This window comes from Perissodus microlepis, chromosome 10 (assembly GCF_051167445.1).
Source record: "Perissodus microlepis isolate ML-2025 ecotype Zambia chromosome 10, ASM5116744v1, whole genome shotgun sequence".
NCBI lineage: Eukaryota > Metazoa > Chordata > Actinopteri > Cichliformes > Cichlidae > Perissodus > Perissodus microlepis.
In genome coordinates, this window is record NC_140470.1 from 30,141,828 (window position 1) to 30,160,652 (window position 18,825).

Below are 18,825 nucleotides of genomic sequence, written 5' to 3' on the forward strand. Positions count from 1 at the left end.
TGAAAATCAGGAAGATTGTTTACTCATTATATCACAACAAATATATTTCCGCAAAACAGCGGGATTACTTGCTAGGCCCTGATGATCCCCGCCCACGCTTATTCTACCTACTTCCTAAAATCCATAAACCCGAAACGTGGACTGTTAAATTTGAAATCCCACCGGGGAGACCGATAGTCTCGGATTGCAACAGTGTAACATACAACGTCTCTCAGTATATTGACTCCTTTCTCGGGCCGCTTTCCAACAAACACCCGAGTTACCTTAAGGATACCTATCATTTTTTTGTACATCATTCGCTCTATGTCAGTGCCCAAGAATGCATTTCTGTTTACAATAGACATTGATAGTTTGTACACTAATATTAACACAGAGATGGGTCTGAGAGCAGTGGGTAACATCTTTCGTCGGTACCCGGATGCTGCGCGTCCGGATGAGGAGGTCCTGCGGCTCTTGGAGATCTGCCTGACTAACAATGATTTTCAATTCGACAACAAGGCCTATTTGCAGATGGAGGGCACAGCAATGGGCCAGAGATACGCTCCGTCGTATGCGAACATATATATGAGTGAGTGGGAGAGAGAGGCGCTGGCTAAGTGCCCGCTACAGCCGGTGTTTTATCTGCGCTTTCTGGATGACATCATAGGTGCGTGGGCGCACGGGGAAGACGCGTTTCAACAGTTTGTACATATATTAAATACACATCATTCTTCAATAAAATTGAAATACGAACACAGCGACTCTGAGATTAACTTTTTAGATACCACTGTCTTTTTTGAGGAGGAGAAAGAGGATAAGAGGTTACACGCTAAGGTTTATTTTAAGCCCACTGATACCCATGCGCTACTCCATAAATCAAGCTATCATCCGCCGCACACGTTTCGCGGGATAGTTAAATCTCAAATATTAAGATTCCACAGAATATGCAGCAGGAAGGAAGATTTTTATAATGCAACCCATATATTGTTCAGGAGCTTGAGGAAGAGGGGCTACTCACGCTCTTTTTTGAGGAGAACATATAAGGAGACGCTTTCCAATCTTCGTACTCCGAATGTGTGCACAGGGGATGATTCTTGGGGGGGAGGGGTAATGCGGGAAAGCGGAGGGATACTGAACGGGGGACTTTTTGTAATCCAAGTACCATCGAGGATGAAAATAGAGGGGAGAATCTCTTACCCTTTGTTAGCACGTTTCATGATAAATATATACCTTTCTTTGTCAGCATTCAACAGAACCTTTCTGAAATGCAAACTCGGGGACGGGCGTTTGAGGCGCGCATGATTAGGGCCTTTAGAAAAAACCGAAGTTTAGGTGACCTTCTGGTTAGGGCCAAATTGGAGGGGAGGGAAACTGAACCACCTGATGCACTTCAGCACTTTATGGTACACAGACACATGATTAATAATCCACATAGTGGGGTCTCTTGGGCAGTTCTAGGAAGATTCTCCTTAGCGATAAAGAATGTGGTATATGCCATTCAGTGTACATGTTGTGGGTTGATTTATGTGGGGGAAACTGGGGCCCGTTTAAGAGCACGTTTACAGCAACATCTGTATGCCGTGCGGGCAGTGGAGCCACGCTCATTGGTGGCCATCCACTTTAGGGAGCATGCAGAGGGGGCATTGAGCATTATGGGCCTGCAGGTGAATCCGGGCTGGTCAGTCGGTCAGCGGAGGAGGATGGAGAGGATCTGGATAGACAGATTAAATACTTATGTGCCACTAGGTTTGAACGCACCTACGTGAGATGTTTTTTGAAAAATGTGGTATTTTTGCGCCTTCACCTCTAGATATATGGTTTGGGTGGCCGGTTTTAACAATTGCTTGTACTCCAGAGGTGTTGTTAATGTGAAGTATAAGGAGTATATGGTTTAAATGAATCCATCAGGACCCCGATGGGTGAGGGAGGGTGGGGCAAAAAGATTTTGGATGTCCGTGTGTGAATTTCCAGGAGCCAAGGTCGGAGGACTTGCCCGTACACCGTGATCTCCGCCTTCTTTATGAGGAAGATTGAATAAAGTGTGATATTACATCTATAGAGGCATGGTTAAGGTGGAAAGTGAATAAAGAGAGCTTCAATAAAGGAAATGGACTGACGATCTGCTGTTTTCTGTTAAGAGCATAGAAATGATGGAAAATGGTGTGTAAATACTCTTGTGTCGGGGAACAGTTCTCACTTTCTGCACTGCATAAATTGTCACAAAAAATAAATAAATAAATAAATAAATAAATAAATTTTAAAGACTAATGGTCTAGGTTAAGTATTATATGTAGCCCTGAATGCTATAAGCTCCCGTAACAGAATTGCATGAACACCGGTTTGGACAGAGTGAAATACTAACAGTACACTGTCTTATTGTGATTACTAATTGCATGTGGTTGGAAATTATTTTTGATTTGAAAAAGGAAAATTAAAATGAAAAAAGTTTTTTTTTTTTTCTCTTGGAGGCGACATCTCCTCCAGAGAGTGATGGGAGACTTATGGCATTGGGGCTATTAATATTTAGAAATATGAGTGACATTTTAGTTTGTAGTGTGTTCTTAACCATACCTCCTTGGAGATCACGGGATACTGTGGGATTAGGGTAGTTGGGGTGATGGTTTTAAATTAACAATGCATAAAAAAGGATGTACAAGAGAGGCCGAAGAAGAGGAGGATGCCTTTGAGAAGAAGAGGAGCCAAAAGGGGAAGTAGGATGTTGCAGCCGATACCTAGGACCGTGCAACAAAGTTTCAGATGAAATAAACTAAGCCAAAACTCTAAATACCTAACCTTAATCTAATTGTAACCCTGAAACTAAAACCACATTTAGTCTGAAAAATGCTTTCAAACTCGTGGGGACCGGGATTTTGGCCCCATAAGGGCTTTTGGCCCCACAAGCATAGTAAACTTCCAATGTGTGGTCCCCACAAAGTGATGTGTGTACACACACACACACACACACACACACACACACACACACACACACACACACAACACTGGTACTTTTTTGGGCTCTGCATCTTTACCAATGACATTTCAACACGTGGGCAGGAATCATCCCAAGCCACAGCTGCACCCTTGGCCTCATCAAGAAGGAGAGAAAGAAAAAAAATTGAATCGAATTGAAAAGTTCTAAACAGGTTTTAAAAAGGGGCAGTACATGCAAAGTAGCCTTCAAAGATGCTCCAAATGAAAGAATGTTGTGGTGATCCAAGCGATTGGTGAATAATTGTGCAAAACATCTACAAGAAGTTGTTTCTCTCCAAGTGAGCGTTGTTACTTTTGGTTTAGCGTTGGAATGTTGAATGTTGTAGAAAGCATCATTGATTGTAGTGTTTGAATTGAACTATCTGCTTCATAGCTCATAGTAATGCATGGGCTGTGAAATAAGAGTATCAGTGCAACCATCAAACAGATGCTTCTTTTACTATTGTCTCTTGGAGCTTTTCAGTGAAACAGCCTCACAATTACACTGAGAGCTTTTCCTGCTTTTTACTCCATAATACAGGCACCACTGAAAGTGATGCTCCCATTATGGGGGCTTGAGTTTCACCTTTGACAATAGAGGACCTAGAGTTTGATGTGAACAATTTCATCTTCCTCCATTAGGAACAAAAGTGAGAGTGCCTGCATTCAGCAACGTGGTTCTTCACTGACTTTTTGCAGCTCTTTTTCTCTGTGCTGTAAATCCTCACAATGCACTTCAGCCACGCATCCCCATTTTCAAAATTATAACCACCGGGGAAAAAAAGTGCAATTTCAACCGTGCAGCTCTAATACTTTGATCTTGCTGTGTTTGGAAGGCTGTCTCTCTCCCTCTGTTTGTTCATCTCTGTCTCCTTTGTTTGTCTCCTTCTAATTCTTCATGAACCACATTGAGTGTTGATCATACAGCCAAACAAATATGTCTACTTCGCTGCACTCCAAACACCCTTGAAAAGCCTCCCACTCTTCTGTCGATCATCTGCTTTGTCTTTCATTTCAAGTCTTTTTTTTCTTCCAAGTGCTACCTTAATACTTTAATCATCTGAAGAATCCGTGGCCTTAATGTGACTGGCATATAGTGCCGTTTGTCAACTTCAGAACTGTGAATTTCCATAAAATGGAAAGATGCAAAGAGTTCTAACGCTTTAGATTAAGTCGACCTTAAAACAAAATGGATGCACAGATAAGAAAGCATTGCATGGTTCTTTATCTGCACATTTATTGCTGTTGAAGGATGATTGATTGTCTGTTTATCATATTACCTCACCATATACATAAAAGAACATTTATATTTGTGGGCACCAAATTTTGAACAGGCCTGACATCAGCAGTCTGGGGGGAAACATTGTAAAATTTGAATTTTACCGAGCTGAAGATGTCATGTTAATTTAAGTGTGTGTGTGTGTGTGTGTGTGTGTGTGTGTGTGTGTGTGAGTGAGAGAGAGAGAGAGAGAGAGAGAGAGACTTAATTGAAACCAAATTAAAAATGGTGCGCCTTGATAAAACCCCGCTTTGTTTTTTGAAATAAATGAACACATAGTGAAAATCCACTGACTCCCTGTTCTCTGTGAAACGTCCTCCTGAAAGCAACTATTGACGCCATGTCAACTTAAATAAGACATTTTCCATGCCAAATAAGGTGGCGATAATCAATAAACTGACATCCACATACAATACTGCTTAAAGTACCCATCATTTCTTTATATCATTCATCTTTTGTTCTACAAAAATTGGAAATAGTTGAAGTGATTTATTGAAACATGTGCAAGCATACATTGAAATCAGTAAATAAGGCACAAAAGGAAATTTCACATTTCTAATGAGGATGAAAATCAGTATTTGCCTGAATTTTCTCAGACAAGCTTCGTACATTTCTTTTTTCTTTTTCTTTTTTTAGCCTTCAGGGATAGTTCTCCCATCCCAATCTTTGGATGTTAGCAGACTTGTCTCTGTCAAGATGATCCTGATGGTGTGATACTGCATGTGTTGTTGTTCATCTGAGGCTGTATTTGGCTAGTTTTAACACCAGTTAGTGATCTGATCTGTTTTTGTAAAATATATTTATTACATCGTGATAGTCCCCGCTCCTTCCATTCTAAGGGTTTAACTTTCTCTTTGCTGAGACTGCATACAGCACATTTAAACATCCCAGGCATCATCCTGTGCTGCACAGCAAACAAATATAGAATAACACAGAACTAAAATATCTATGAAATAGGTTTAAAGATAAGACTTCACAGGTCCTTGCATTGTGTAAACTGATGTGTAAAATCAGCCAAGTGCCCTTTAACTAGATGGAGGAGCCAGTGTACCTGCATACAGCGAAATGAGGTAAATGAAGTGTTGGACATTTAAGAATCAAGATAATTAATTATCAAACCAATAATTGACTTTTCAGTCATGAATAACACCTCATTACTCACTTTAGACAGTGTGTACACCTCATGCGCTTCACAAACAGATCATGAAGAGCTCTTAGTGAATGAATAAAAGAGCATTATCAAACCTTTATTCATCACCACTTGTAGGTGAGAAAATCTGGGTTTAAAAATAATAGACTCAATAGATTTCTTTTTTTATCCCACAGTAAATTCTACAATACATAATTGATTATTCAGTGTGTAAGAGATGGTGCTGCTTCTTGTATTGTTATACTTTCATAAGCTCGACAAGTTACCAGCTTCATTTTAAAGCCCAGAGTGACTGTGATTTGCAGTGCAGCTCTCTGGCATGTGGCTGTGTTTGCTCTCCGGCTGTCAACATATTTTAAAAAACAGCTGCGGTATAGGGCAACAGATCTTTCATTGATTCATTGACAGGTGGAGGTACACATAATGCGAACCCTGACTGGGCATGTGACACAAGCACTGACAGGCTCGCACACTCAGGGAGAGAGACAAGCCGATTAAATGACATGTTTAAAAGGTATAACTGATTCGAGATTCAGCAATGGCATTGTGACTGTTTCTCATCGATTTCACATGCTTTTAACCACCGCCTGGCTGTTACTAGCCATTTTCAATCCCATACATATCAACAGTTGGTGGCCTCCTCCACCTACTAGAAGTACATTATATAACGATTAAATGGAGGCTGTGTCACCTTGCTGAGTGGAAATAGTACTGTACAATGTATTCTCTTGTTTTAAGTGTTACTGGTTAGGTGAAGTACTTTGTTGAGTTTAGGAAAATAAATGGAAACAAAATACAGCTGTTACCTGTTGTTTTTAAATGCTTTCACAATCTTGCCCTGCCTTACTCCTCTGAGCTTCTTCTTCCCTAAACACTCTGTCGGTCTGTTAGGTCAGCTGACCAGCTGCTCCTGGAAGTACCGAGATCCAGGAGGAAGCTCAGAGGGGACACGGCATTTTCTAGTGGAATAACTTGCCCTTGCACATTAGAGAGGCCCCTCCAATGTCCACTTTTAAAACACGCCTTAAAAACCACTTTTAATCTTTGGCTTTGACCTCAGTGACACTTGGTTTTTTCTTGTAACTTAGTTAATAACTAATTGATTATTTTACTTTTTTCTTTTATTTGGGTTTTATTTATATCTTATGTAATTGTATTATTTAGTTCCAATATAAACTAGTTTGCATCAGGTGTGGTTGTTTTAAAGAGAGATGGAACACGGGATAGCAATAATTTTTTACTGAATGAGCAAGAGCGACCCGGTGATACTATGTATGTCACTGATAACAACCATTATGCTATTTGTTAATCGTAAATTCTATTTAGCTAAAGTATTTCTTTATATATTATTTGCATTTGTATTTATTGACTGTTTGTTTGTAAAATTTCTACTAACAGTGCATTTACCCACTTACTGTCTCTGTGTTTGCAGGGACACTAAATAGTGATATATATATGCAAACATATATTCCATTCCATCTGGCAAAATTCCCATCATATCTTATTTTTTACTTGAATTGACGTCTTTACAGGCGCTCCTAAATCCTCTTCTTCTTTTTGATTGAGCATGAGAATGAAACTCATACTATCTTTTTTCTCTCGTGGAGCTTCTTTTGCATTTAACAGCTTTAGATCCCCATCTGCATGAAACCACATTAGGGCAGAGATTTGAATTGCTCAAGCGAGGGAAGATATGGTCAGAATGAGTTCATGAATAAGGGAATTCTCCCATTCCGCCCTCTTCTTTCTGCCTCTATTTCCTTTGTGACTTTTTCTCATGAAAAATGAGCAAAGTGATCGTTTCCATATTGATTGGCAAGGAACGATTTAGCTTCTTATTCCAGTGGCTTTCATGTGCATGTGGAGAAGGGGCTGAAAATTACTTTGTGGAATTCGTGCCACAGACACAAGAATCCCTGCTGCTCTATCAGAAGTATTTTCACAATGTCTTTTCCATGTGTGTTCCTCTGTATTTTCCAGTGATGTGATTTTAAACATGACTAGATGTGTTTGTAAAGTAAAACATGTATGCATGTGTGCCTCCGTCTATGCATTTACATTTTTGCATACATAGTAAAGTGAGTTTCTTGCTTCAGTCCTGCAATCAGTGGAATGACATTTCAAGGAACAACTGCATTGACCAATGTTGGTCATTTTTAAAATGCTGCCTTTATTTTACCGAGTTTAGAAAAAAAAAAAAACTTTTTCAAGGTTGATTTAAATTCAGTAAAATGTGAGTCCAATTAAAATCCCACAGTATAAAACTATTCCTCAAAACTTTGGGTTACGCAGGCTAAAATTTTGTTTTCTGTCCTTCCCTGAAGGTTTTCACTTGTCTTATTTTCTGTTTACCCAAGCGTGTGTGTATATAGTTTTCTTCTCCCTTTGTATTTTTCAGATTGTCTTGGTCTTTGTACCTCATGTCTGATTTTCTGTTTGGGACTCTTCATGACCAAATATTGCTTGCTAGTATCTTGGAGAATGAAAAGCTTTAAGAAATATCACAAGTTGGCATTTTGGCATCAGTGTTATTGTTTCATCACATATGAATGTTTCTTAAATGCTGCTTGGCAACTCAGTTGGTAATTGTAGGTGTGTGCAGTATTCATTTCATTAAGTGGCATATTTTAACCCAATTATGATCATTTGTCCCAGAGACAAATGTAAATGTAATAGTTTTGGTGAATGAAAGCACAATTTAAATTCAAGTGAAAACCACTGAAAGTGGAAAATTGGAAAGTGGTCCAGATCAATCCCAGACAAGCCCCCATTCGTTACAGCAGGCTTAAATACTGCTACAAGTAGGGGGAGATGTGACAAGGTGGTAACTTGATAAATTAATGTATTTATTATTTATGTTCTAAATTAAAAAACAAACAAATGTTGAACAAGACTCAACACTGAAGTATGTGGATGACTGGCAGCGTAGGCATATGATAAAACAGAACCCAAAGAGCTTGCTGTACTGTCGCGTGTTCAGAATATTGAGGATGAGAACAAAACAACACTGGTCCAGGAGGGTTAGGTCAAACGATGATTTTAATGAACACACGCGTGGGGAGATGAACACATCATTATCATTATTTCAACTTTCAATTCTCATGAGACTTTCACCAAAATCAAAACAGACATTCACCAGCAATTTTACTGAATAAACATTTAATTTTGTCGTCCAATTCAGCACACTTCGGATAAAATCAACAGGCCTGTGCCTACCTCTCTATATAAAGGCGCCTGTCCACTCAGCTCGATTGCCGGATCATGCCTGTACGTCTGACCACCCTCGGACCCCGGATTTCTCCGTCTACACCTCCAAAATCCCCTCCTCAATATCACGTCGGGGTCACCAAAACTGTCGCGTGTTCAGAATATTAAGAATGAGAACAAAACAACACTGGTCCAGGAGGGTTAGGTCAAATGATGATTTTAATGAACACACGCGTGGGGAGATGAACACCGTTACACACTCAGCATCGATCTCCACCTAACAATACACAAGCAGTTGTTTTTATAGCATCAGGGTATTCTTACGCCCCCTCATGCGTCAAGCAGATACATCAGGTGGAAATCACAGCCATTTTTGCCCTTCCCCTTTACTCTGCATTTATTCATTGCCCAGAACAGAAAAAAAATGTCTCAAGCCAAACATCAGTCAACTTATTGATAATACGGTAGATTATTGGATCTAATTGATGGGCTACCTTTATAGTGTGTCTTCAGTCCCAACTTGTTCCATTTTAGCCTTTAAGCTGTATTGACTCCTTGAACAAATTTGCTTTCACTGTCAGATGTAACTTTACCAATGAATCTGACCAGGACCAGACAGAAATCAAGTAATTGATAATAAATTAGACTCTAGGATGATTCAATTCTGGCCCTTATAGGTTATACAAAGCAACACAATGTGACAAGCCCAGACCAGGTTTGATTCACGGCAAATGTGGGTTAATGCTTTGAAGTAAATATTTTACAAAAAGCTGTGGACATAAAAACAGTTAACAGCTTTGACAACATTAACTGAAGACATTTAATAGTCGTGTTCAAACTAATAAAGTCGGCCTTGTTGACAAAAAATAAATATATATGGTGTATATATGGTTTATAAACCCATTGTAGTTGTTTCTTAAATGAAAATATGGAGCATTTAGTTTATTTTCTGTTGATTGTATTGGGTCAAGCACATATAGTGACTAAAAGAAGCACTCCATCCCCAGTTAAACATTTTGATATTCTGGGAAATAAGCTGGTTGGTTCTCTTTCAGAGTCCTAGATAACTATATTGTCTCCATTCATCATATTTAATTATGATGAATGGAGTCATATTTGTCCCATATAGTCTAGATAAAAGATGGATGAAGCTACCAACATGCCAGCCATTGGCTTTTGGACTCAAAATAAGCATTTTGATTCTCGCCACTTTTTAAAAATTGGACACAATAGGCAAAGAATTTTGCTAAAGCATACCATGTTTCATGATCTATTTTACACTACATGGATCCATCATTTACAAAATAAACATTATGTTGTAATAAATGAGACATCAGACCATGTCTCTCAGGAAAGTGTTTATTGAGGTCATAAATCATGACAGAAGTAGGTCTCTGTGTCATGGAGTCAGTCCATCCATTCGTCCATCCACTTCAGGAACATCCCAACTCTCACTGAGAAACATGCAGATACACCGTGATTGGTTGCTAGCCTATTGCAGACAATATAAATGGTCTTCTTTTCTAAACCCAGGACTCACAGGAAGAGTCACATCCTGCCAGCCATTAAAAGGAATGAATTTTCAAGGCACTTGGTATTGGCTGAACTTTTCAGACCTGTAGATGTTCTATCTTTTATATATAGTCAATAATGTGTCCATTAAATATAAGGCTACATCTTGACTCAGCACAAACACTAGAAAATTGGGAGACAACCAGTCTTTACCTGTCCAAAGTCTGCATCTGATGGTTGCCAGCCAATCTTTGGTGACCTTTAGAAGTGCTTAGACAGGTTTTATTACCTTGTGACTGACGATGAGAGCGTACGGTCATTATTCACGGTGCCAGCTGTGTTTTTAAATTTGTGTCCCTTTGCAGAATTTCCAACACATTTTGAAGGAACAGGAGAAAAACAATTTCAAACCCAACATGAAGAGCACTGCATCACTTTGAATGAACAACGTGGAGCTGTTCAGCATGACAGATGGAGCAACCATAGAAAACACTTTACTTCCACAGCTGTACCCTCTTCAATAAAATGCAAAAATAAACCTTTGATGGAAGAGAGTGATGGAGTTGGGGGGAAAAAATATGATGGCATATTTCAAGTCGTGGATAAATTCAGGCTTTTGTGGTCAGAATGTGCCCAGGTGTCTCTTTAGAGTCTCTCCTGTTGACTCAGATCTTAATTGCAGCAACATTTACTTAACTTATTGACACATCTGTGAAGGCAGCACAGACTGTAACTAGACTGTGTTTATAGCTTATTCCTTTAGTGTGCATTATGCACACATGTCTACCTTCTGCCAAATTTCTGACAATCCATTTTAGTTCAGCTTCCATGCACATATTAGATTGTGTTTGTCACACAGTATGTAATCTGTTTGCAGAAATTTAGGTACTGCTGCTGTTTGTACTGTAGTTTCATGTATATTTGAGTGTTTCCTGTTGTGTGGTAGTGTATAGCCTGTCTGATTCTAGCATGGCCCTGTGCTGTGATGAAGGGCCAGCTGCCACCTCAGCTCTCTGCCATATGGAGGCAGACCAAGGCTGCTCCTGGATGGAGAGATTAGAGAATAAATGACAAGGGCCAGAGGAGCTCTGAAAGAAAAGATGTAAATCGCAGCCGAAAACCACTAGGGGAAGAAATAAGTAAAAGTGTGGAGGTAATTGACAGATAGTGATGGGGTTGGTGTTGCATCAGCAAAAACTGCATTGTGAATTTAATTATTATGCATTGATATGGAGGCTGTAAATAACAAGGTTGTCTCCATAGACCTGGTTGATGCAAATGTTTATTTGATACATCTAAGTCTGCAACATGCTGAGCAGTCACTGCTGTATTGTCTAATTAATTGTGATAACGTAGTATACAGAACACTAAATTAGTTCTGTGTATATCTTCACTGATTGCTAGCTGCAGATGATGAAGGGAGAACGATCAAGACTGCTGAAAGGTCTCAACTGCCTCACTCTTACTTCACGTTCTGCATATTTTTACGAATAAAGACCAGCTGGCACAAGAACAGCACCTAAAAAAATTACTGGGCCTCACGCTGGAACCAGCACAACAGTTGTTATGGAAGGTGGCCACCCCAAAATGTAAAAGGATTCTCACATGTAGCCTGCAGACTCTGTCAGCCATGACCAAAGCTTTTGTTATTGCTTGACAAACTAGCTTTATAGCTTTATGGTCATTTTAATTGATGGGACTATGTATACAAATGTCTCCAATTCCTAAACAATTATTGCAATTTTTGTGTTACATTTACGCTGAAAGTGTGCACTTCAATCGCATCTCAGTTGACTGATTTAAAAAATCTAGTGCAGTGGCACAAAGATGATCTTTTTATCCAAAAATATTTATGGACATTTGTTAACTGTGGTATTTATAGGGACTGAAATTCATTTTTAAATTTATCTTAACATTTATTTTTATTTGTCATAGTTGGTGCTTGGTTCATTGTTCAGCTTCGGTGGTTGCTACTGATGGCAATAAAGACAAGCGCGAGCTGTGAGAAACTTTTTAGTTCAAATAAAACCAAGAGCTGGCGAGGTAGTAATATTATTGCATGTCTTAGCTTTGTATTTAGTCAACAGCACAGTTTCTACACTGAGTCAGGAACTACAAGGGCATGCTTTCCACACAGACAGCAATATAACAGTCCCTGCTCCATTCATGCTTGCCACTTCTCTCTGCTTCTGTGCTATAGAAGGAGAGAGAGCTGGCAAACTGCAATTTCTATTCTATTTGTTTTTCATTTCCTCAGATTTATCTTGTTAGCCTGTTTCCTAGATCAGCTCTTGTTGATTTTTAATCGCTGTAATTGCAGAAGAAGAAATCCAGGACTTAAAAGGGAGTTTTTCCTTCCCACTGTCATCAACTGCTTGCTTAAAAGTGGTCGTTTGATTGTTGTTGGCTATTTTCTGAGTTACACGCCACTGAATTACATACAATTCTTAATTTTCCTTGTTTTTTCCGAGCATTTGTCAGAGTTGGAAAACACATTTAAATGCCATATAAAACCAGTATATCCAGTATACTGGTTCAAATCAGAATTTAACGTTGGGGAACAGAAACAGTCCTATCACCATAAGGGACTTTTAAAAATAGATTCCAAGCTCAGTTTCTTCTGATTCCTTCTGTGTCTAAATATCCCCCAAATGTTAAATGTGAGATTCTTTTTGCTAAGACATCTGAAAAAGTTCCCTCTGATGCTTCAACCAAGGTTCAGCAGCCTGCCTGCTTGTCTGCAGGCTGCGACAGGCGAAGTCAACATTTGTCCAATAATTTGTTGTCCATTAAGTTTTTTTGGAGCTGAAATGCTAGCCTGTAAATGTTACAACCCAGTGGATTTGTTTTTCAAGTTCTTTATGTTTTACACTGGCCTTCAAGCTTCAGATTTACATCCAGTCAACAAGTACTTGGCTGAGCACTGATTATTTAGAGCCAAGCAAAGATTTGTTTGTAGGACACAGAAAAACGTTATTTTTCTTTTATTGTTTCATTTTCCAATCTAGCAATGGCAGCACATTACGCCAGAAAGCATTACTTTAATTGGACCATCACAGAGAGATGTATGAGTGGGTGTGTATGTCAGCTGGTCATTGCCATAATGGAATGGAGATATCTTTTTAGAGCCATCAGATTGCAGTGTTTAAGTGGCTGCTATTTTCAGGCTGATGTTTGCTGCCATGTAAAAAGCTTCATTTAACTGATGGACACAAAAGCAATGTACTGCTGAGTATTCAGTTTCCTCATTTAATCCTGTGCTTCGCCTGTGATTGGTAGATCCATAGTAAGCTGCCAGCATCAGCTTGTTGTAGTTTAGTGTGTCTTTTTGTTTTTTAAAGAAATGAAGCCTCCAGTTTTGCTTCCAGCATTGAACTGCAATTTTTAAAATCTGCTCTGTAATGGAGAGGTGACCTCGGTTCAAATGTCTTTACCCAGTGAGGCTCAGTTTGCATCCCTTTTAGAATGTTTGTGGGACTATTAGAGTAGCTTTACACATTTCCCTGTCCAAAACTCTCCTTATTTATACAGGACCGTATTTAAACTGGTTCCCAGTTCATCCACTATATGGATGTAGCCACTATGACATCACTTCTTGAGTCCTCATTTTAAAGATTTACTGTTAGCGTTTTGGCCATCATCGTGCTGTTTTTATTTTAATTGCAGAAGCTGTCTCAGTAAAACTGAAGGACAAACCTCTTAGTCTGTGCCTCACAGCCATACTATCGGTCATTTAATTGAACAAAACACTCGTAACTAAAATATCTATTTGGATGAGTTTTAAAATCACAGAGTTGTTTAGGTGGCGACCATCCATAGAGACTCAATCCAGTGTTTAAACTAAGTTAAAAATATGATTTTAATGCTGTAAAGTTAGCCATTTTAACATGAGTGTCCATGTGGAGACTATTGGGATAGACTTCAATTTGCAGACAGCCTCAAGTGGCATCCAGAGGAACTGCAGTTTTTGCCACTTCTACATTGACTTTATTACTTTTTACTATTATACTTTAACTCCAGGCCTCAGAGGCCAGTGTCTGCAGGTTTTTGATGTTTCCTTGATCCAACACAGCTGATTTAAATGCTTAAATTATGTCCTCAACATGTCTTGAAGTTCTCCAGAGGCCTGGTAATGAACTAATCATTCGGTTCACGTGCACTGACCCAGGGTGATATCTAAAACTTGCAGGACACTGGCTCTTGAGGCCTGAAGTTCCCAAGCCCTGCTCTAGAAGGTGTTTCTTATACCATAGGCAAGGGGTCTCGAACTCCAGGCCTCAAGGGCCGGTGTCCTGCAGGTTTTAGATGTGTCCTTGATCCAACACAGCTGATTTAAATGTCTAAACGACCTCCTCAACATGTCTTGAAGTTCTCCAGAGGCCTGGTAATAAACTAATCATTTGATTCAGGTGTGTTGACCCAGGGTGAGATCTAAAACCTGCAGGACACCGGCCCTCGAGGCCTGGAGTTCGAGACCCCTGCCATAGGCTAACGTCTGACCAAGTCTTTGTCCAGCTCTTTATCTATGGCAGTCCTTCTACCCGAACACATTTTCATGTTTCATTCAGGGCAAACTCACACTAGCCTGTTGTAACCATGCCAGAATGTGTTTGATCTCCAAGGTTTATCTATCCATTTATCTATCCCAGCTGCTTTATTAGATTAGAAATTACATTCACAGCCTGCTTTGTGCCACAGAAGAAATCAGCCACTGAATCAAACCAAAGCTTCGTCACAAACTTGTCCACTTGACTAATTAACATGTAGGACTTCAGTGATACGTTTTTCACATGCCGATACCCATTTCTCAAGATTTCAATGTAAATCAATGCTGACATTAGCAGAGTAATATACACACACAATAAAAAAATGAATGGCGCATTTTAGAACATTTCTATTTAATATAAATAAATAATCTGGGTCCTTGAGAAAAGTGTTCAATTCATTTTAACATTACAGCACATTATTATGGACCCCCAGGGTGACCTTAATTCCACAGTCATTCCCATTTGCAATTCAGAGATAAAATTCCACGCCTTTTCACAGAGAAGATACAGAATGACCTTCATTACTCAGCAAACCTATTTAGAAAGCACAAAATAACCTCTATTTTACAGCAAAACCCATCTGAGTTGTACTGATAGAACTTAATTCTCTTAAAACGGCACAAGGCTCAGCTCTGGACCGACAGAATGACCTTCACATTAAAACTCTGCGGCCCTGCAGACAGAAATCTGGTACATAACTAACACATCTGAAGAAACAAAAAAGACGGAAAGTCGTTTCAGTCTTTGGTCTAACAGCTGGTTCTCAGGGTGTAAAATAAAATATGCTGGTTTGTCAAAACCAGCAACATCTAAGAGATACGCACAAGTTGTCCTTTAGAGTTTATGACTCTCTGGTTTCACATTTAAATGTTCTGAGCACCCTTAAGCATATTTTTTTTTAACATATAGGGTTAATAAAAGAGGGATGTTTTAAACCAAACAACCTTTGCTAACTAGCTTAGCCCTAACCTTTGTTGTGCTTTCATCTAACCAAGCTCCTGCCTTAGAGCCCTGTCACTTCCCTCTTCCATCCTCTTATTTGATTTTTGTTACACTTTCAAACAGCCTGAAAATTAAGACGGTGCAAAAGTGCAGACAAGTGGAGCTTCTTAGATAGTCACTAGTGGCAGGCTCTGAATGATATACAATATAAATGATTGAAGTAGCTGTGGAGGCTGAAAATTTAGGCTTTTGTGAAAGTGGATGTTTTTTAATGGCTACCAGGAGACCCTCTTGTGGCTGCATGATAACTTCCAATTATATAGAATATGGATAAAAATCTTTCATCAGTTACTTTTGTCTGTGACCTTAGGAAACACTTTGAGTTTATGGGCACAATTGCTCGTTGGGGATTTTTATAATAAATTAAAAATTTTGTTTTGTCACACAGGGGAATTATTTAGAGTTATATTAGCCGGTTCACCCTCAGATCCAACCCATCCAGTTTCAAAACGCCAAGATAATGAGAGCAAGAAGTGAGTGCCTCAAAAGTGGATTAGTCCCCACTCAGTTTTGTAGAATTAAATTCTATTTTGGATGTTAGCTTACAAATAAGCAGTCTGTTAACCTAGTTCTTCATGCCACTTTCACACTTTTAGCTCCAAACAAAAACCCCAATATGGTAGCAACTAAAACACAGAGGCCTCAAAGTCTGGAATCCGAAAAATATTGGATGATGTCAAGTTGTCCTTCTTTTAGTCTGTAGTATTGAGGCTTACTTCAAGGACCAAAATGCAGTAAAACATCAAAAAGTTTAGCAGTTTTAATTAGTCTTTAGAGAATGTATATATTCAGCTAATCGGGTGGGTAAGAGTGGGTGAGGCCCAGGTGGGTAAGTACACAGCAGGCTTTCCAACAGGCAGTGTTGGGGAGTAACGGAATACATGTACCGCCGTTACGTATTTAAAATACAAAATATGAGTAACTGTATTCCGTTACAGTTACCGTTTAAAAAGGTGGTATTCAGAATACAGTTACTTTGTTGAAATAAATGGATTACACTGCGGTACTTTCCTGTTTCATTTTGTCGCGGGTCAGGACTGTTTGAGTTTTGTTTGACAGCTACGTTCTGTTGTTCCAGGCGGCAGCGTTACGGTTGCCATGGTTACAGGGCGACGCTCTCTCTCTCTCTGCGACTGTGTGTTTCCTGGGTGAGAGAGCGCCTTTTCGTTGTTGTTGTTGTTGTGCTAAGCTAACAGGCAGAATGCTACAAGCATAGCTCTAAAGAATGTAGCATCATGGGCAGTGTAGTCCGTGCTGCTGGGAGAATGGACTGCCATACACGTTATGGGTCTGTGAGCGCGAGGAGGGAGAAAAAGGGGAGTTATGGGTCTGTGAGCGCGAGGAGGGAGAAAAAGGGGAGTGGAAAGGTACGAGTTGTCATCGAGCAAAAACGGGAGCTGGAAGCATGTAAATATAATAATAACCACTGTAGCCAAGAAGAGAGCCTGACGAGCCCAGCTGTAAGTAAGCTATTAAGACTCGACTGTACACTGTGTTCGTGTTTTCCTCCGAAAACAATAAGTTCCGTTGCAGCAGTCTTTCAACGCCTCTCTCTGTCTCTCGCAAGAAAAGTTGACCCACACAACAAAGTAAAGCTATTTTTCGGCTACGAGCCGACAGGGACCCCGCCGTATTAGTCAGAGGTCCCTTTACTACAGTTCGGAGTCGCGGACCTTCAGTAATAGTAATAAATCACACAGCAATAGTACATTCACGTTGTTGTAAAAAGCATGATAATATATTAAGTATTCCAAAGTATTCAGAATACGTTACTGTCATTGAGTAACGTAACGGAATACGTTACAGAATACATTTTGGGGCATGTATTCTGTATTCTGTAATGGAATACATTTTAAAAGTAACCTTCCCAACACTGCCAACAGGCAAATAAGTACAAGGTCAACAATGACACAAAGTAGAGGCACAGTAAGAGGACTGTCACTACACGGCCTTAAAACTAACATAACAATCTGGCAACGATTGGAGTTGGAAGCCAGTTTAAAATGCTGTTGATTGTAGATCAGGGGTCTCGAACTCCAGGCCTCGAGGGCCGGTGTCCTGCAGGTTTTAGATGTGTCCTTGATCCAACGCAGCTGATTTAAATGGCTAAATTACCTCCTCAACATGTCTTGAAGTTCTCCAGAGGCCTGGTAATAAACTAATCATTTGATTCAGGTGTGTTGACCCAGGGTGAGATCTAAAACCTGCAGGACACCGGCCCTCGAGGCCTGGAGTTCGAGACCCCTGTTGTAGATGATAATCACTAAACAGTGTCTGCTTAGGGTTTCCTGAGACCACACCCATCGCTCAAAGCTATTGGTCAGCTTCCATGCGCACCACCCACAACACTCACACAGACAGAGAAGATAAAGAAATAACCAGATAGATACATAGAGTTATAGATATATATAATTCAGACATATACAATAAAGATGATTACATTTATATTTTCAGCTCGAACATGATGTTTGGTACCAGCATTTATTATCATTATTATTATTGATTACATTTTCTTCTTTTTGCCTTTGCTGACACAATTAGGAATGGATTTAATGAGCTTCTGAAAACAATCCAACTGCCTGTTATACATATCTAGTCGGGGGGATATCATTGTTATGGTTAATTGAAAACATTGTCACCAGCTGACACAGACTACCCTAATTCTGGTGCAGCCTAATAGGAAATTTTTTTTGTGAAATGGAATCCAATTCAGTACTACAAGAATTAAACTGGAGGGCTGTGACACTGCCTTGTCCTTGTGATTAAGAGGTCCTTGGTGGGTAATCAAACAGAGCGGCATTGTTTCTTACTGTCATAAAGTTTTATAAGTTGGAATAGAGTTGCTGAAAACCTGTGCACATTTTTTTGGTTGTATTTTCAACTTCGCTGCTGTTACTTGATGAGTCAAACAGTTAAACACCCTTTCAGTGAGTAAATGTCATTAGAGAGAAATCTGGTTTTTTTCCCCCCTTCCTTCCAGAGGAGATATTATTGGCTCGGTTCCATTGAGAAGGTGAAGATGGGGGCTTTTTGTAGGCCAGGTCTATTTTGGATTATGGAAATGGTGAGAACAATGTCTCTCCAATTTTTCATCTGACTAACAGATGGAGAGGGGAGACATGGGGGCAGAGAGAGAGGGAGTGAAACAGGATGGCTGGGGGTGGAAATAAGAAATGGAG